This window comes from Onychomys torridus, chromosome 1 (genome assembly GCF_903995425.1).
Source record: "Onychomys torridus chromosome 1, mOncTor1.1, whole genome shotgun sequence".
Taxonomy (NCBI): domain Eukaryota; kingdom Metazoa; phylum Chordata; class Mammalia; order Rodentia; family Cricetidae; genus Onychomys; species Onychomys torridus.
The window spans coordinates 19,114,164-19,132,371 of record NC_050443.1 but is presented as its reverse complement, the minus strand read 5'-3'; the positions used below and the strand labels follow the sequence as shown (position 1 = coordinate 19,132,371).

General features: G+C 43.4%; 1 long non-coding RNA gene across 1 annotated transcript in view; it reads right to left on the bottom strand.

Annotated features, from left to right (window-relative positions):
- Window positions 1–14,675: 14,675 nt before the first annotated feature.
- LOC118569501 overlaps window positions 14,676–18,208 on the bottom strand; it is a 118,895-nt gene continuing 115,362 nt past the window's right edge. Inside the window, exon 6 of the long non-coding RNA XR_004943077.1 lies at window positions 14,676–15,158. This is a non-coding gene — a long non-coding RNA (uncharacterized LOC118569501). The remainder of the gene's footprint in view (window positions 15,159–18,208) is intronic.

Genomic DNA, 18,208 nt, shown 5'->3' with positions numbered 1-18,208 from the left:
GGAAGACACTGCACATCTGTTGTAGCTGTGTAGCTATCCCCTACACAGCAGGCCTAATCACTGTACATCTCAAGGATAGGACAGCATGTCATGACAAGGGTTGCTAATACCACATGGTACCATGGAATTACAGCTTTCAAAGCCCTCATAGAAATTCTGCTTGAAGCTGGATTCTCATCCTCTTCCCACCTCAAGTATTCAAACATTGGGGGAAATGTGTAGATTACAGGTTATCTCATGGGACCCTCTTATTGGCTGGATCTCAAATTTGTTAAGTAGGTTCAAGGTTTGTATTTGGAGAATTTTCTTTTGCAGATTGAGGTACACTGATAATTCTTCCTATTGCTTATTTTGTTCCACCCTTTTAAATAAAGTCCAATATCCCCAAGCTGCAAAAACAAATTTTAGGCAATAATAGCAGGCAATTTACAGTGATAGATGACTATAACAACAACCAAGAATAGTACAGTTCAGCAGGGGCTTGTGGGTAATACTTGTACTGGTATGTGTGACAGTATTGTCAAGCCTCTACTGTATTCTAACTCCCCAGGAGGGCCCCATTACAAGCTAAGGTCACTCAGTTCCCCACTTTTTCCTTTCCTGGGTTATTTATGACAGGGGAGGAGGGAGGCAATGCAACCCTCAACTCTGTGAGTCACTTAGAAGTAGATGAAATCAGGCTACCCCACTAACTCCTACTCCTCTCCAGGGCCTGCTTGGCTGGCCCCAGATCTCTTATATCTGGGACTGCTGTGACTCAGAACCAAGATGGTGTCACTGTGATTCTCCCCTTCCATCTCTATGGTCCTCCTGGCCTCTTAGTTACATCAAGTGTTTCTACCCGCCTCTTCCTTCTGCCTTCTTGGTTAGCATGCCTAGTTCAAGGCAGCCCCCTCCCTCCTGTTAGAAAGGCCATTGTCCAACGCTGAGCAATGCTAATATTGCTTGCATTGTTGACCAACTGCTTGAGCCTGGAATCCACATTTCTACTTACCCCTTGACATGCACTGTGTGCATACTATATTTACTGAGGCTCACCTCCCAGACAGCGTTTTATGGACAATTTTTACATAAGAACAGCCTCAGCCCTTGAAAAGCCCAGCTCTCACGAGAGAGAGAGAGAGAGAAGCATAGTACCCACAGACTTGATCAACAAGAGGGCGAGGCACATGTTAGTACCCACCCCACCCTGTTTAACCTCTCTAATAGCTCCTGTTACTTTTTTGGATCTTAAATGTTCTCCATAGGCTCATATACTACTTGACCCTGATTCATTCATAGTCTCGGAATGAACAGCAGCTCAAAACTCCCAGCCAGATCCTCTGAAGTTGCAGTGAAGTCCCCAGGCTAGACACCAGCACTGTGGGGGTAGGACAATCGAAATCTTTCTCTTCACTCTTATGCCTTCTGCAGTCTTCTTCCATCCCCTCTCTCCCCTGCTTAGCTTTCAGCATGGGAACTTGAGAGTCAACATCAGTGTGTGAGAAGGCAAAGAAAATCACAATCTTAAAGGTGACAGCCCAGAAATGTTAAGCTTGAAAACTGCCTAGGGATTCAATCTCACAGATTTGGCAGAGAAGATGCAAATATATATTTAAATCCAATGCAAAATCACCGATGACTTTTTTGCTTATAGTGGTACCTGGTGAGGCTGGATGTCCATAGATGCCAGAGCTTGCCCTCCTGTGCGTCACTCCATCCACAATGCCTATCTACAGTTTAGGTCCACGCAGGAGAAAATCCAAAAAGAAGAGCCCCTAGGGAGATGACTCCCTGAGAATTTCTGGGACATACATCTAGTGTGAGGTTTTCTGGAGAGAAGCCTATGAGAAACAAGCTTTCTTCAAGAAGGATATGGCCCAGCATGAGCTCTGGGAGGTGGGGGAGGAATTGGGGTGGCAGACAGAATGGGGCCTTTATGTACTAGGGACTCAAATTCACCTCAGGGAGTGGATGCTATGGGTTGTACCTCCCACGGCAGGGGACAGGATGATAGTACTGAATCTCCAGGAGAGAAATCCAGACTGACTTTAGGGGGATAGAGAAGGAGAAATGGGGCTCTTCCAGGATCTCTGGGGTGCTTAGGTAGATTGCACATCAGAAAAAAGTGAAGCTTAGATTCAGTCCTAGATAGAATCACTTAGGGAAATTCCTTCCTGTCTTGGAGCCTGTGTGCCCCAGATCCACAGATGTCATGTTTGGGGGCAAGTAGACATGCATTTGCTTGGCTTTGGCAAAGCGCTCAAGCTGACAGGGAAGCCACCTGGGCTCACAGCCAAGCAGGGCATGCTGTGGTTTTTCTGGTGACATAGTACAGCAGAATCACTCAAATGGGCTCACAAGAGAGCTCAGCAAACAATGAGAAAACTGGTGCAAAGGTCTTTACTCCCCTGATTGTGGCTACACTCCAGTGGGCAGCATAGACAATAGCCTGTTTTAGCACTTGGAACAGCTCTCGCAGGGGCTACAGAGAAAGGACATATGATTATACCTAATGTGGTGCCCCTGGGAATGTAAGCTAAACTAGATTGCAGAGCACACCCAACAGGGAAAGGAGAGCATAGTGCCTCTCTTAGGACCTAGCTGGAGCATATCTCTAGCCAGCCTTTGGTTTGCCCTCTTATTTTCTTGGTCTGATATGTGGTTGTGTTAAAATGTAACATAGGCTGGCTTCAATACAGTAATCTTCCCATGTCTACTTCCTGAGTGCTGGGATTACAAGTGTGTCTCACCCAACAATTTTAAAAGTATAGGAAGGACATGATTATAATTATCAAGCACTAACTACAGTCCAGTCAATTAACTATTGTTGTAGGACTATACATTAGTCATTGTGGTCATTTTCATTTCACAAGCAAATAAACCAAAACTCAGAGTGGCTAAGAAACCTGCATAAAGTCACACAGCAAGGAAAGCCATGCCACTGACTTACCCAGTGATTGAGGTAGGGGAATATGGTAATCTTTTACTGCAGTTGAGCAGAGCCACTATACCTGTACGAGTCATTGTGAAATCTCACAGGGAAGAGCACTCCTGCCTAGATGCAGTGAAACATCTGGCCATTTTCATATGTACAGAGAGAAGGAAAGAGAAGGGCATTACCAACTTACCTCTGTGCCTTTTGGAATACATTAGCAAGCTCTCCTTGGTCCCCCAGAGATAGGACATTGTCTCTAGCAGCTGAATTGTAATCTACCTTCTCAAATTGGACCTATTCCACTCCCAGGGTCCCTTTCTTGACTCCAGGAGGTAATATTTGTGCCCTGAATATTAAGATGTAGAGTCACCCCTCTTGACCACCCATGTTAACTCCATAGCAGGAACACAGCCAGGCAAAGCTAATCCAAACACTGCTCCCCCATGCCTGAAGTCACTGGCTTAAAATGGGAAAGTAGCTTCTTGGTGATCAGAGCTTTCAGACATCCATTGACATTAACAAAGATGCTTATATCCCCCTTGAGGTTGCTGGCTAGGGGTTATGACAGAAAGAAAGAGGAATTTAGTACACATATAGGTCTTTCTGACTGAGAATCAGCATCCAAACACCTCCAGCCATGTGTTCATGCTAGACTTCCAAGCATGTGAACAGGTAGAACCTCCTTGCCCTAGTATCTCAGTCTTCCTTCCAATCAAAGGCAGGCAAACACACTTCTTCTCTAGGTATTGGTTATTGATGGCTTTTTTGCACTCTAAATTTAACTTTCCAGGCCATATAATTCCTATGACCCTTGGCTTAACATGGGTTTGTTTCTATTACTGTGAAGAAGCACCATGACTAAGGACATCTCTTATAAAAGAAAAACATTTAATTGGGGATGGCTTACAGTTCAGAGGTTTATTCCATTGTCATAATAGTGGGACATGGCAGTATGCAAGCAGACATGATGCTGGAGGAAGAGCTGAGAGTTCTACATCTTGATCCACAGGGAACAGGCATCTGTGGTTCACACTGAGCTTAGTTTGAGCGTAGGAGACCTCAAAGCCTACCCCCAAAGTGACACACTTTCTCCAACAAGGCTATCCCTACTCTAACAAAGCCACACCTCCTCGTAGTGCCACTACCTATGGGTGCCATTTTCTTTCAAATCACCTCCATGACACATTTTCTCACTTGTCAGTGGAGAGAAGTCTGGATCTTTCTCTGTGCAAGCCCTAATCTAAAGTCAGAGGTCCAACACCAACCTTTTCCACACTGACCAAAGTAGCCAGCCCACAGCCTCCTACAGCTACTACAAATAGGCAAAGATGACTTCAGCATGGGCTTCCTAAAGCTCCTTTCCCTCCACCACTGCCCCTGGAGAGAAATGAAGAATATGTATACCTGAAGATCCAGGATACTAATTCATAGTCCATTCTGTCAGCTTCTATTTCAAAGGATGAGATTAATAGAATATAAATGTGTCCTTCATGTGTACCTTCAATTTAAAGGAAAACCATAAGTAAATAATATCATGAGTTGTTAGCCAAGTATGTAGACAGACATGCCTGGATCCTGAAACCCACAAACAACTATCATTACCTTGCTGAATGACCCAGGGTGAGTATCTTGACCTTTCTGGGATCCTTTATCTGTAAGGTAATAATAATGCACCCACCAATTCCACTTTGGAACTAACAGAGTGGTTTAGGCTCTGAGCATCTGGAGGGTCTGTGAGATAATGGGCCACACCAGAAAAATCAAGGCTTAGCTTCTATGGAAGATCTCACTTTTAGTGAGAGTGTCCCAAGTGACTATTATTAATTTAGGTCATAGCACTTATGTGGCCTGGAAAGTTAAAGTTAGAGTACAAAATCCTCATCAAAAACCTTGAAATAGTCATCTTTAGTTTCTTTCCATACTGTGACAGAAGCACATGTTCAGAAGCCTCTAGGAATGGAAGGTTATGTAGTAGAGGAATGAGCCTGGCAAGGGGCAGAGCATATGACTGTTCCTGACTTGGGAAGGAGCCACTGGGTGACAGTGATAAGCAATTAGGAAGATGAGGGCCCAATAGTGACAAACTGTCCAGTAATTTTAGTAGAAACCGGGAATATTTGGTTTTGTTGGCGTATATCAACTGTATAAAATAATGTGTGTGGGGACTGGAAAGAGGGCTCAGTGGTTAAAAGTGATACTGTTCTTATTAAATAGTTCAGTTCAGTCCCAGCACTCACATCAGACAGATTACAACTGCCCAGAGCTGATGCCCTCTTCTGGACTCTAAAGGTAACTGCACTCACACACAGATACATATAATTAAAAGTAAAGTCAATTTAAAAATAATATAGGTATGACCATGAAATTTTCACTCATGTATATAATGAACTTGGTTGTATTTACTCCCAATTACCCTCTCCCCTCCAATCTCCTGCTGCTCTCCTTCTTACTTTCAAATAGCTCCCCTTTCAAGTTTGCATCATTTTTAAAAATTTATATTTTGTATATGACAAAAAACATGGTACTTGTCTCTGAATCTGGATTATTTTTCTCAACATGCTAATCTTCAGTCCCATCGTTTTTCTGCAGATGATATGGTTTTGTTCTTAAATAAGCTGAATAAAACTTCACTGAGTATACACACCACATTTTCTTTATCCATTCAGCCATCAGCGGGCACCTGGGCTGATCCAGTGATGTGACTACTGAGAACAGCGCTATGGCAAACACAGATGTGCAGGAGTTTGTGCTGGGTGATCACTGGTGTTTTTATGTGCTATCTCTTTTTGCTTATTTGTTTTGCTTTGTTCTTTTTTTTTTTTTCTTACGTTTGTGACTATTATTGAAGAGATTTGTAAGAGCCACAATACTGTATCTAAGATCTGAACTTTACACAGGACCTACATAACTCTGCCTAGAAATATTGTATTTTTCTTCCTGCTTTGATTCCTTTTTAAAAGTATGTAGGTCAAATTTATTTAAAGCCAAAAGTAAGAACTAAAGCAGACCCAATAAATGCCAGTTTGGATAACGGGTGTTTTATTTCACCACACACCTGTACACTACCAACCTGTGAGTTACCAGTTTCCAGTCCCAATCAGGCAGGCTATAGAGTCTTTGCTACACCCTCACTCAGCCAGCTCTGCTGAATCACCCTGCTTCCAGCAAAGACCCATGTGATACAGATAGCCTGGGATAGGATTTGTATGTCATTCCCCAGGGGCAATTGGATGTTTCTGTCAGTTCCTGTTTCCTGAATCTTACAAGCTCTGCAAATTGAGATCAGCACCCACCATTGCTGCCTGCCTTATTCTGTGACAAACACTGCAGAGCTGCTGGACCTCATCATGCCACTGGGGACAAAAAGTATTAATTGAAACCACATGTACTAGCTGTCCCCAAGCCTCACACGAGCACACTGATGATCATACACAGTGCCTTTATTTTGCCACTGCCATCACTCACTCACCCAGGTGGATAGGGCACTTCAGTTTCTCACCCCTTTCCCTAGACTCTGAACTCGGGCCACTATCCCTACCCCTTCAGCTTCTGACAAGAGGAGACAAAACCCCCTCAGCGCATATTCATTCCTTTTTCATTACAGTGGTAAAAATACCACGATCAAGGCAGCTTATAGAAGGAATAGTTTATTTGGTCTTATGGCTCCAAAGATAAGTCTATCATGGAGGTAAGGAATGGTGACCAGCAACAGACATGATACCAGAAAGCTGGTTGATCACATCTACAATCACAAATATTAAGCAGAGAGACCAAACTAGAAGTGAGACAAGTTCCTAGTGATGTACTGCCCTCCATAAAGCTGCACCACTTCCCCAGACAGTGCCACCAACTGGGAACCAAGTGTTCAAATAGTGGTGCCTATGGCAGCTACTTCTCATTCAAACCACTGCACAAGGGAGCTAGGGTGTATTTATCAAGGGGAGCAGGTATGTGTTAGATTTCTAGGTAACATTTTACTCTTCAAGTGTCAGCAAAATAATAATAAATGAATAAGAAATAAGCATAGCATGTGAAGTCGGGCAGGGGGGCATCCAAGAGGGAAGCTGAGCTGGATTACTGGGGGCTAAAGAGATTATTAGAAGAGTTAGTAATAGAATGCTACAGGCAAACAGACAGGGAAGCAATAGCATGGCCAGGACTCTGAGGAACATTCAGGCCCCAGCAGCAGAGACAAATAGCATGGTGGTGGTGGTGGTGGTGGTGTGTGTGTGTAAAGAGTAGAATCAGCCATCATGGTAGAGGAGGGATCATCTCCTTATAGTTCTTTGTGGATGTGGGGTTGTTCACAACAAAAGCCCAGAGGCTCTCTGAATCCCAGACTGGAGCAGGAGAAAGGTAGGAGGCAATTACCTCACTTCCTAGGTGAAACTCTGGTACCAGGGAGTCTGTTAGCCAGGGCCTTACAGGCAGTGTCTCAGTAGGGTGCCTGTTGGCATCTAAAATGAGGATGCTGCTGCATGGATTCTAATGTTACATTCTTACAGTGTGGAAATGCACACCTGATGTCCCATACTAAGGAGACTAAAGTAAGAACACCTTGAATTCAGGGCCAAACTGGCCTCAAAGTGAGATCCTAACTCAAGAAAGGCAAGACAAACCATGAAATGAACATCTTTTGTAACAAAACTATAAAAATGCAAACCAGATAATAGGTGGCCCAAAGTTGCTAATGCTCTACAAATCTCACATCTCCAATTGGCAGGTTCCAGTCTGAACTGCACATTTGTTTTGGTAGCGCCTGTGTCCTCAGCACAGAACACAGCTCAGGCCCTCAGAGAATGCATGGCTCAGTGAGGAGTGGATGGGCTTTTCAGGGTGCTGTGGCCACCTCCTCATGCATGGACAGATCAAGGGGTTGGAATAAAGAAGGAGTAAAGAGACAGCTCTCACCTCAAAGACATCAAATAGACAGTTTATTCTAGAGCCAAATATGAGTGACTGTGGCTTAGGGTTATAAACTCAGGTTTCCCCAATTATCATGCTCCAGTGAGGTAAGAAATTTGATTTTTAAAATAGGAACAGTAAAAAATAAAATCCTAAAATAACAGATGTTTTAAATACCTTGGTGGATATGCCAGGTAGATGGATTATAGTAAAGTAGGGATTGGTGAAGATTAGATAGTTATAGTTACAGTTTTCCTTGTTAACAAATTCAGAAAAGAAACTCTCTAAAGAGGTGTGAAGTTTTTTAAGTTTGAAAGACATCAAAAGGTAGTTTTTGGTTTGTAATATATGTTAGGATAAAAAGTGAATTATGTAAAAATAGTATAGATAATGGAATATTTTGATGAATTTGTCAAATGCAAATGGACTAGACATTGTTGATGTATTTATTGCCTGAATGTGTTGTATATAGTTATTATATTTATTGTATATAGTTTATATAGTTTTTCTTATATGTTATATATTTTTTTTTATTTTAGAAAAAAAGGGGAAATGTGGTGATATTTTATTTGTGCTCTAACAGATAAAACTTGCCTGGGAATCAGAGGAAAAAGCCAGCCACTATATTAAATATAGAAGTCAGGCAGTGGTAGCACATACCTTTAATCCTATCACTTGGGAGGCAGAGATCCATCTGGATGTCTTGTGAGTTCAATGCCACACTGGGCACAGAGCCAGGCATGGTAGCACACACTTTTAATCCTAGCACTTGAGAACTCATGTCTTTGCTTGGGAAGGACACAGGCCTTTAATCCCAGGAAGTGATGATAGGAAGCAGAAAGGTATATAAGGTGTGAGGGCCAGGAACTAGAAGCCTTTTAAACAGTTCAGCTGAGATCCCTTCTGGGTGAGGACTCAGAGGCTTTCAGTCTGAGGAAGGATCAGCTGAGAAGTTGGTGAGCTATGGCTTGTTCTGTCTCTCTGATCTCTCAATTTTCACCCCAATATCTTATTGGTGAAATTATTAAGGCCACTCCACGTAGTTAAAAGGGAGGTTTATTTTTTACAAGTGAAGGGATAGGTAACAGGGTCTGGGAAAGGTGTAGTGCAGACTGGTGGTGGTCTCTGAAGAACTCTGCTCTGTCTACCTCCAGCGTCCAGGGTCCAGAAACCAAAAGAGCCGCATCTGGATCTTGGGTCTTCAGGGTCCTCTCTCAGCCCTGCCTTGTAGGCGTGACTGTTACCAAAGCCTCAATACAACAATATCTGGCACCAGTTTTTTTTTAAATTATTATTATAAGACCTTTAGAGATTCATATTACATCCAGCTACCTACTGCTTGCTGACATGCTGTCCTGCCATGATGGACTCTAACTCTCTGAACTGGTATGCCCAAACAAACCCTTTCTTCTCTAAGTTGTCTTGGTCATGGTGTTTATTCACAGCAATAAGAAAGTAGTAACTAATATTCTCTCTCTCTCTGTCTCTCTGTCTCTCTGTCTCTGTCTCTCTCTCTCTCTCTCTCCTTATATATGTATGTGTATATATATATTTCAAATTCTCCAAATTGAGGAGAGTGTGGAACATCCTCTCTTGCTGTCAGGTCCAGGTGAATAAGGCTCTTTGCAGAAAATGAGAGCCACTAGGGATATCAACTTTTCTTCTAAACACATGGTAGGATTTCAAGAAACTTACCTATGCATCTTATTTAGAGAAATCAGATATGAAGGTGTCACTCCAGAGCAGAAAGCTGAGACTCTGTGTGTAATTTAACCTATTGCCATTTAATGGGCCCTTCACTGTAGTAACTATAGTTGCTTCAGATGTTGGTGGGAGAATTGCCATTCTGTCATCCTGGGTCTATAAGGACAGGGTCCTCAGAATCCACAATGACAGGAAGCATTAACAGAAAATAACCCTTTGTTATTTTAATGCAGGCAGATTCACAGTACCCCTAGGATCTAGCTTATCCTGACAGAAAAATCTATTTGGAATTTAAAACAGGAATACCTGTAGCTCTATGGTTTTCTTTCTCTGAATTTTTTGAAATTTCTTTCACACATCTTCACTTTTGTACGTGGAAAGTATGTGAGAAAGCACAGACTATGTAAGAGCAATGAAATCAGCATTAGAACATACCAACACAACAAGAAAACACATCAACAGTGTCTTCATGTGTTTCTACTTTAATGATTGACAACTCATGGAAGGTCCACGCTGTAGAAGAACAGATGGCCTAAAAAGAGAATAACGCATATCTCATTGACTAAAGAGAATAATCCCCCAAATACATTGTAAAGAAGAAAAAGGCAACATGAAGAATAAAACTATACGCCAACTTATTTGTGACATGTTCAATTTCTTTCATCCATGTTTTGTGGCTTTAGTATTGTAGATCTCTGGTCTCCTTGGCTAAATTTATTTTACTTTATTGTAATTTTAAAGAATATGGGAATTTTAAAAATCGTGTGTGTGTGTGTGTGTGTGTGTGTGTGTGTGTGTGTGTGTGTGTATACATGCCACGGCACACGTGCAGAGGTCAGACAACAACCTGTGGGAGTCTGTTCTCTCCTCCCATTACCTGATGTGTTCAGGGAACTGAACTATCATCAGACTTGACAGCAAGGTCTTCTACCCACTGAGCCATCTCACCAACATAAACTTATTGTACTTTTAACAGTGATGATGCATAAGGTTATTTTTTTTTATCCTGGTATTGTGTGGACATTTCATTCTTAGTGTGAGAAAACACTACTGATTTCGGTATGTTGAATTTGTATTATGCCACTTTACTGAATTTGTTACCTGTTCTAACAGTGTTTTTCTGGAGTCTTTAGGATTGTTATCAGCAAGCACACACTTTCACATCTCACAGGATGCATTACTAGTTCTTGCTAGCTGCTCTAGCTAGGATTTCTAACATCAGAAAGGGTGAGAGAGGCCAGGCTTCCTTGTTCCTCATCAAAGAGAACACATTTTCTACTAGCCACTGTGGAACATGATGTTGGCTGTGGGTTTATCAATATTTGGTCTCCATTGTGTCTAAAGATACCTCTTCCATTCCAAAATGGTTAAATTTGCTGTTGTTGGGGGAGGGGTATGTATTTATATCATAGAAAACTTCACAGTTTTTAATAATATTTTATATTGATTCTTTGAGAATTTCATACAATATACAATGTATTTTTATTATATTCACCTATACTCTCCCCTCCTTCTATCCCAAAAAAGCATTCCCACATGTGTTCTCCACAGTGTTGTGCTTATTAATTTTCAATTTATGGTTAGTGCTATCTGTGTATGCATGAATGTAGGACCACCCAGTAACCTACCAGTGAATGTAATGCCAAAGGAAAAAATGACTCTTCTCCCTCCTCAGCAGACATAAATTGCCAATAGTTCTTCAGATGGGGGTGGGTCTTCATGCTCTCCTCCTCTAAGCATGCTAGAATGTTGAGTGTCTTGATGCTATGCAAGCTCACACAGGTGACCACAGCTTCTATGAGCTCACAAGTGTGACATCAGTGTCATGTCCAGAAGACAGCGTCCCATGGTACTCCTCTCCAGCCTTTGGCTCTTGCCCGAGGACTGCTGTGGATGTTCTGTTTAGGTCTGAACACTCAGTCACTTGTTCTCAATACTTTGACCAGGTGTGAGTTTCTGCATTAACCACTGCCTGCTATAAAAATAAACTTCTCTGCCCAAGTTTGAAAACTGATCAGATTTATAGCTATAAATATTTCAGTGGCAGTGTATGGCCCCTGTGGTAGGTATTATTATTTGTCCACTTAACTACATTTGGAATTAACCAAAACCCAAGCTGCTGGGTATACCTGTGAGGTATTTTTCGTGATTAGATCAATTGAAGTGGGCCACACCTTCTGATGGCAGCCTAAATAAAAGATATGGAAGAAGGAAGTGTTTGCTCCTTGCTTGCCTGCACTTGCTCTCACTGGCAAGTCCATTCCTTCACTGTTATTAGACCCCACTCTTCAGGATTCTGATATATACTGAAGACCAGCTGAGACATCTAACCTCCTGGACTGAACAACTATTGAATACTTTGACATCCCATTAGTAGATAGCATTGTTGGAATAGTTGACAATAGACTATAAGCCACTCTAATAAATCCCATTTATCTGTAGAGAGACCATTCTATAAGTTCTGTGTCTCTAGAAAGGCAGCACTAATTGGATTCAGTGGTTTATAACAACATTCTTTGCATTTGAAAACAAGAAGAGGACACGAAATTGAGGAGGAGGCATGACCATATAGAAACAGGATTATGGCCTATGACCTCCCCACTATCTTCTAAAACTTCTAAGAGTAGGTTTTAACATACAGATCCATTCTCAAAAAACAAAACACCAATAATGAAAAGGGTACATTTTAAGTGTTCTGAAAATACAAGAAACTAAGTAGATGATGGAAGGATATGTGAACTATCTTGTTTTAATCTTCTTTGCAATATGACCATATATCAAAACATTACATTGCATCAATAAATATAATTATTTAACAAAGATAAAACAAAATAACAATTTTAAGAGGAAACAAAGGAAAATTGGAAGTCAAGCTTCCTTCTCTGCTTAAGAATCCACTTGCCCATCCATCTATTCTTTCATTCATTCCTCCCTATTTACAGTTATCCATGACTCCATCTCTTCATTCATCCACCATGGTGAGATAAAAGTTAGACTAGAAAACAAATGAATCCTTTTCTTGGAAGGTTAGCTGAGAGATTTCACCAAGAGGCCAAGAAACTGACAGTATATGATGTAAAGGGGGGGGGGGGTTGCACCTGGGATGTAGCCATGGTTCATTTATAAAATATTATGGTACATCTCATCTTTAAAAAGGTTTAATAGGGCTGCTGCTGAGGGCCACATCTGGGTCCGTGGCCCTACCACAGCCAGGGACTGTGTTGATGTCTTTGGCTCTTGATACCATATCAGGGGTCTGGGCCACCACCTGGGGACCATGCTGATCTCAGTGGTCTGTACTATCACTATGGGCCATGTATGGGTCTGTGGCCCAGCAGCATCTAGGGGCTGAGTTGATGTCCATGGCTCCTGTTGTCACAGGGGGCTGTCCAGATGACACCTGAGTCTATGTTGGTGCCTGAGGGCCTTCCTGCCACTGGGGCCATACTGATCTGAGTGGACTGTGCTGCCACAGGGGCCATAGTGATATCTACCCCCAAGCTGCTGCTGAGGGCCATGTCTGGGTCCATGTTCCTGCTGTAACTGGGGTCTGTGCTGACATCCACGGCTTGTGTTACTACAGTGGGTGGTGATCATAGGAACCATGCCTGTTGAAAATCCAAGGGCCATGCTGAGCCTACCCTGCCCCTCAATGGCCTTGGAATAACTGGCCCTGTCCCTCAATAGATACTGCAGCAGGAAAACTGGTGCTACCCCCCATGGGAGAAATGGCCCCTGCACTCATCACAGGTGGTGAGAGAGCTGGTTGGGCCTAGGAGGGCTGGCTCTGCCCTTTGCCTGAGTGGGATGATCCCAGTGGCCCTAACAGACAAGCTCAGCTACCACCCAGACCCACATCCTGGGCCTTGGGTTGGCTCACCCTAAGATCTGCCCTATCTATGACCTGCTAGAGTGCATGAAAGGACTGGTCTTGGCCACAAGATCTCCATGACTCAGAGCAACTTGGAGAAGAATTTCAGTAAGGGTCTAGTGATGATGGTGTGCCAGAAGCCTTGAACCAGACCATTGCAATGAACATTTTGTGGGTGGGGCTGATTGGACAAAAGGATATGCTTCGTGACACATACCACTAAGGTGAATAAAGAGGTGTTGCAAAGACAGAGGACTGAGGTGTTTGTTTGTTTTAAATTAATTTGGGGGCATGCTGTAGGGGTGAATATGGAGAGGATGGGAGGTGAGCAGAATTGGGGTGCATGATGTGCAATTCCCAAAGAATCAATGAAGAATTATGTTAAAATTTTTTCAAAAAGGGGAGCGACTACACAGCCCAATATGAAAGCCAATTCTCACTTTAAAGAAGCACAATCCCAACAGAAATGGGAAACTTTGTCTCCACTCTTATCAAGCATTGCAAGGGTAAGTCCACACAACAGGAGACTGAAGATGTGAAGGCAATACAGATTCCATCTTAGGGAAGGGCCACCATCTTAGACTACCTGCCGTGCTTGGTTCTAGGAAGGACCTAAGGAACATGCCATGACAACTCAAACAGATACAGGGCAGTATGCTCCTGCAGACATTCTATCTGTGGTTTACAACCCTTGAAGATATCCAGATGATCCTGCTGAGTAGCCCAGATAATCCTGCTCAGCAAGTTGTTGTTCCCCACCAAAGGTCCAACCCAATAGTTTCAAATGTGGTTTCATGTCAAAAAGTCTATACCAATAGTTTCAAAAATCATCTTGCCCCATATCCCTTCTACCCAGTTCCAAGTTGCCAAAGCATGTAATTTCCCAGCTTGTAGTTTTTCTCTATAGAAACTCTCTACATCTGGGCCTGCTACCGCTGTAACATTTTCCTCCATCTGTCATGTGGTGGCCCAGGTTTGAACCTGACAATAAAAGGATCCTTATGTGCTTGCATTGGAAACTGGCTCCTTCGTGATCCCTGGGGGTTTCTCAAAACGGGTACAACAAGGAAGCCCAACACTGTTAGAGCAGCTGTGATGAAAGGACCAGAATCAGCACAAAATATGCCAAGACCAATTTCTCAGCAAAAAAAGAGATTTATTTGCCCCAGAGGGACAAAGGACAGCCTCTGGATAAAGAGAAGACAGATGTGGCCCATAGACAAATGGCAGTTTATAAAGGGAAAGGGAGAAACCCTGTGTGAGGATGAGTTGGTTAATTTTGATTGGGCATGTTAAGTAGGAGAGCCAAAGGGGGCTTTTGATGGCTGGATTTCAATACTTTGATATCTGGACCTTGGTAGTGAACCATAGGAGGAAAAAGTGGACAAATAAGGGGATAGAACTTGGGGGTTAGCTTTAGAATGCAATCTAATGGTTTAAAGGGTCAAAAGCAAACCCTGGTGGTGACATATTTGCCATGCTCAGACCTGTGCTTGCCATGCTTGGGTCTGCTAGACCACTTTAGATGAGTCTCCGCTCTTCCAAGGTTCCCTCCCAAACTCTAGTCCCCCTGCCTCTTCTCTAGCCTTGGAGGCAGTGACCATGGAGCCCCTGCTCCTGCAGTTTCTCTGGATCCTGCCTGTGTCATGTGGGTGGACCCACACAGACCTCTTCAGATGTGCTGACGGGTCACTGCAGTGTCTTCAGCTGAGTCTCCACAACAGGACTCTCACGTATCCGGCCAACAGCTGGGACCTGGGGCTGGGAAGACGAGCAAAAATCAGCCCCCATCTCTCTCGGCTCCGAGTTCCCTGTCTGGTGGGGAACTGGAAATGAGGCAGGAGTCTCCTGCACAGGCTCCCAGCTCCCATCTGTAAGCACACAGAGCCCCAGCCACAGGGAACTAACTGCTGTGAACTAAGCTGCCAGGTCAGAGGATTTTTGTCTCAGGGGAGAGGCCTATCTCTCCTAGAAAGCTAAAACAAATGTCCTCTGAGGACAAAGGAGGGTGGCGAGGCAGCCTATGCATTAAAGTGAGGTGGTCAAAGCAGCAACGGTAGCTGCTCACAGCTGGGGGAATCACACTGGACACCATGACAAGTGCCCTTGATTATACTGGATTTTCATTGCCATAGCAAACACATGAGAAACTGCTGGTTTGAGTGTCACCATCTAAGGTAATTGGGGTCCATGGTTTGGGCTCGTCATGATGAGGCAGAACACCACTATGGAAGGGCATAGCTGTGCAAAGCTGCTCCTCTCCTAGTGGCCAGGAAGCAGAGAGAGAGAGAGGGGCTATGATGGGCCCATAGGACAACCCGTCCCCATCAGTCTCTCTCCTCCAACCAGCCACCTACTCTGAAAGTTTCCATCATTTCCCAGTAACATCATCAAATTACGAATCCATCAGTAGATTCTGCCCTCCTGAATCATCCCTGGGAACACCACAGACACTCCCAGAAGTGTCTCTTAGTCCAATTAAGTTGATAATCAAGATAAATCATGGCATATCTAGCAAACACTCCTGAATCAACATTACAGCTACTTTAGGTGTGCACATGTGTGCATGTGTAAACTATTATGACAAACAGCAAATTGGTAATTGCAGCCATCTAAGAACATGAACAGGGCAGATTTTCAGGATTAATGACCGAAAAAGTTAAATTTAGGTAATGCCTAAATTTTTGTTTTGTTTTCTCATTTGCAAATCACTACCTTACCCAGTCCTCAATATTAGGGATCTCCAGCTTGAGGCCCCATTCCAAACCCTGCCCTCATGATGCCAAGCAGAGGACCCTCCCCAGAGCTGCTCTCTCCAGACCCCGCCACTCAGAAAGGCCAACAAGGGTCAGTCTCCCCAGGGCTGTCAAGATTCTGTCTTTAAGACCTGGTCACCAGACCTGCTGTGTGTTTTCTCTCCTGCCTTTCTGAGAGTCACCTGGGAATTGCTTTGCTGTTTATTAAACCTGAACTTATTAATTCAGCTTGATTGGCTTATTGTATCAGTGGAGGATACTCAATAATCAAGGATCCAATACTTATCACTCATAGCCTACCCACAGGGTATGTGTGTTGGTGCCTGTGAATGACATAAAGGGTGTTGCATTCTCTGGGTCTGGTATTGCAGATGGTTGTGAGCTGCCATGTGGGTGCTGGGACTTGAACTTGGGTCCTCTGTAAAAGCAGCCAATGCTCTTAACGACTGAGCCATTTTTCCAGGCCCCAACATGACTATTCTTTAGACTATGTCTCAGATTTAAAAAGTAAAAGCACCAACAAAGAATTCAGTTCTGATAAGCAGTTAACTAAACACAGCCCCTGAGCAGCCCCAGGCTGGGGAGTGCTTGTGCTCCATCTACACTTGGTCCTAATGCCCTGAGAGAAAGCATTATAGTTTCAGATTATTTTTCCCATAAGTCATTTAATAATATTTTCTGCTCCTAATGACTATTATGACAAGCAGCAAATTGGTAATTGCAGCCATCTAAGAACATGCACAGGGCAGATTTGCAGGATTAATGACCGAAAAAGTTAAATTTAGATAATGCCTCCCAGTTGGCAGTCAGTCCTGCACTCAGGTCTAGTTGAATTTGCCTCCAGGGAGGGAAAAAAGGCAAGTAAAGCTACTAATGTGGAGGGTCTGAGTAAATTTCTCCATAGCTCTCTGACTCATGTTCTCTCTCTCTCTCTCTCTCTTTCTCCCTGCCTCCCTTTCTCTCCTCCCTTTCTTCCTCCTCTCTCCATCTCTTATTTCTCCCCCTTCCCATTCTCTTCCTCTCTTCCTCTCCTCTTTCCATCCCTCTCCCTCCTTCTTGTCTCCCTCTTCTACTATTCCATGTATGGTGATTATTCTTATACAGTCTGCATAGATAATAAGAGACAGTTGTTGGGGTTAAGGCCGAGTCAAGCAGCTTCCACAAAGCTGTATATTCCATGGTAGCCAGATGCTAAAAATCCTCATGGGAGGTGGAAGTTGCTATGAAAATGGCCTTTGAAAATGTCCAGCGGATGCTGTAATAGCTTCTAATCCTCTAGCAAAGCACTAGCATTTTGGTTTGTATTTAGAAGTTACTTTGCACATTAAACAAAAAGATTCCAATGCAAAGTCACACTCTGCTCAGCCAGGGGCTGGCACAACAAGGAGGCTATTGCAGATTAACCCAGAAGAAGGAATTGGAGGGTTTCTTTCCAACCCCTGGGTCTTCCCAAACTGACAGGAGTCACTGGTGGAGTAGCTCACTGTGTTTACACTTCTGTCCCTCTTCCTCTCCCTCCCTCCTCCCCTCCAGCCCCCAGTCGGCCCCAACTGTAAGTTAACAATATATAAAAAAGCATCATCAGTCAGTTAAGTGTTGAAGACCAGGGAGTTATCTCCTTGGCAGCATCTTCTGCTGAGAGGGTGGCTTTGACTGGAAAGCAGTTATCTGATATAGGTCCAGGAAGACCCTCCAGCCTGTCCTGCTTCAACAAAGATAAGAAGAAAAAGAAGGAGAGGAGAGGACTTGCTGCCTACATCTGGACACCTAGCTGTTGGGTGCACAGGGCAACATCGCTGCCTTCCCACCAATCCAGACTGCAACTGCAAGACCCTGGATAAGTTGAATCTGTCACCCTTGAGAACTGAACCCTGTGACATGGCTGTATGTTAGAAAGCTACCACAAACACTGGCCTGCTTACAACTTTGGCTTGAATTTTTCTTGAAAGAAATGGTTTTTAAAGACTATTCTAATAGGAAAAAAAGGGAGGGCCACATGGTCTTGACTGTCAACAACTGGACTGAGAGACAATTAAGGTAGTCAGGCTCAGCTCT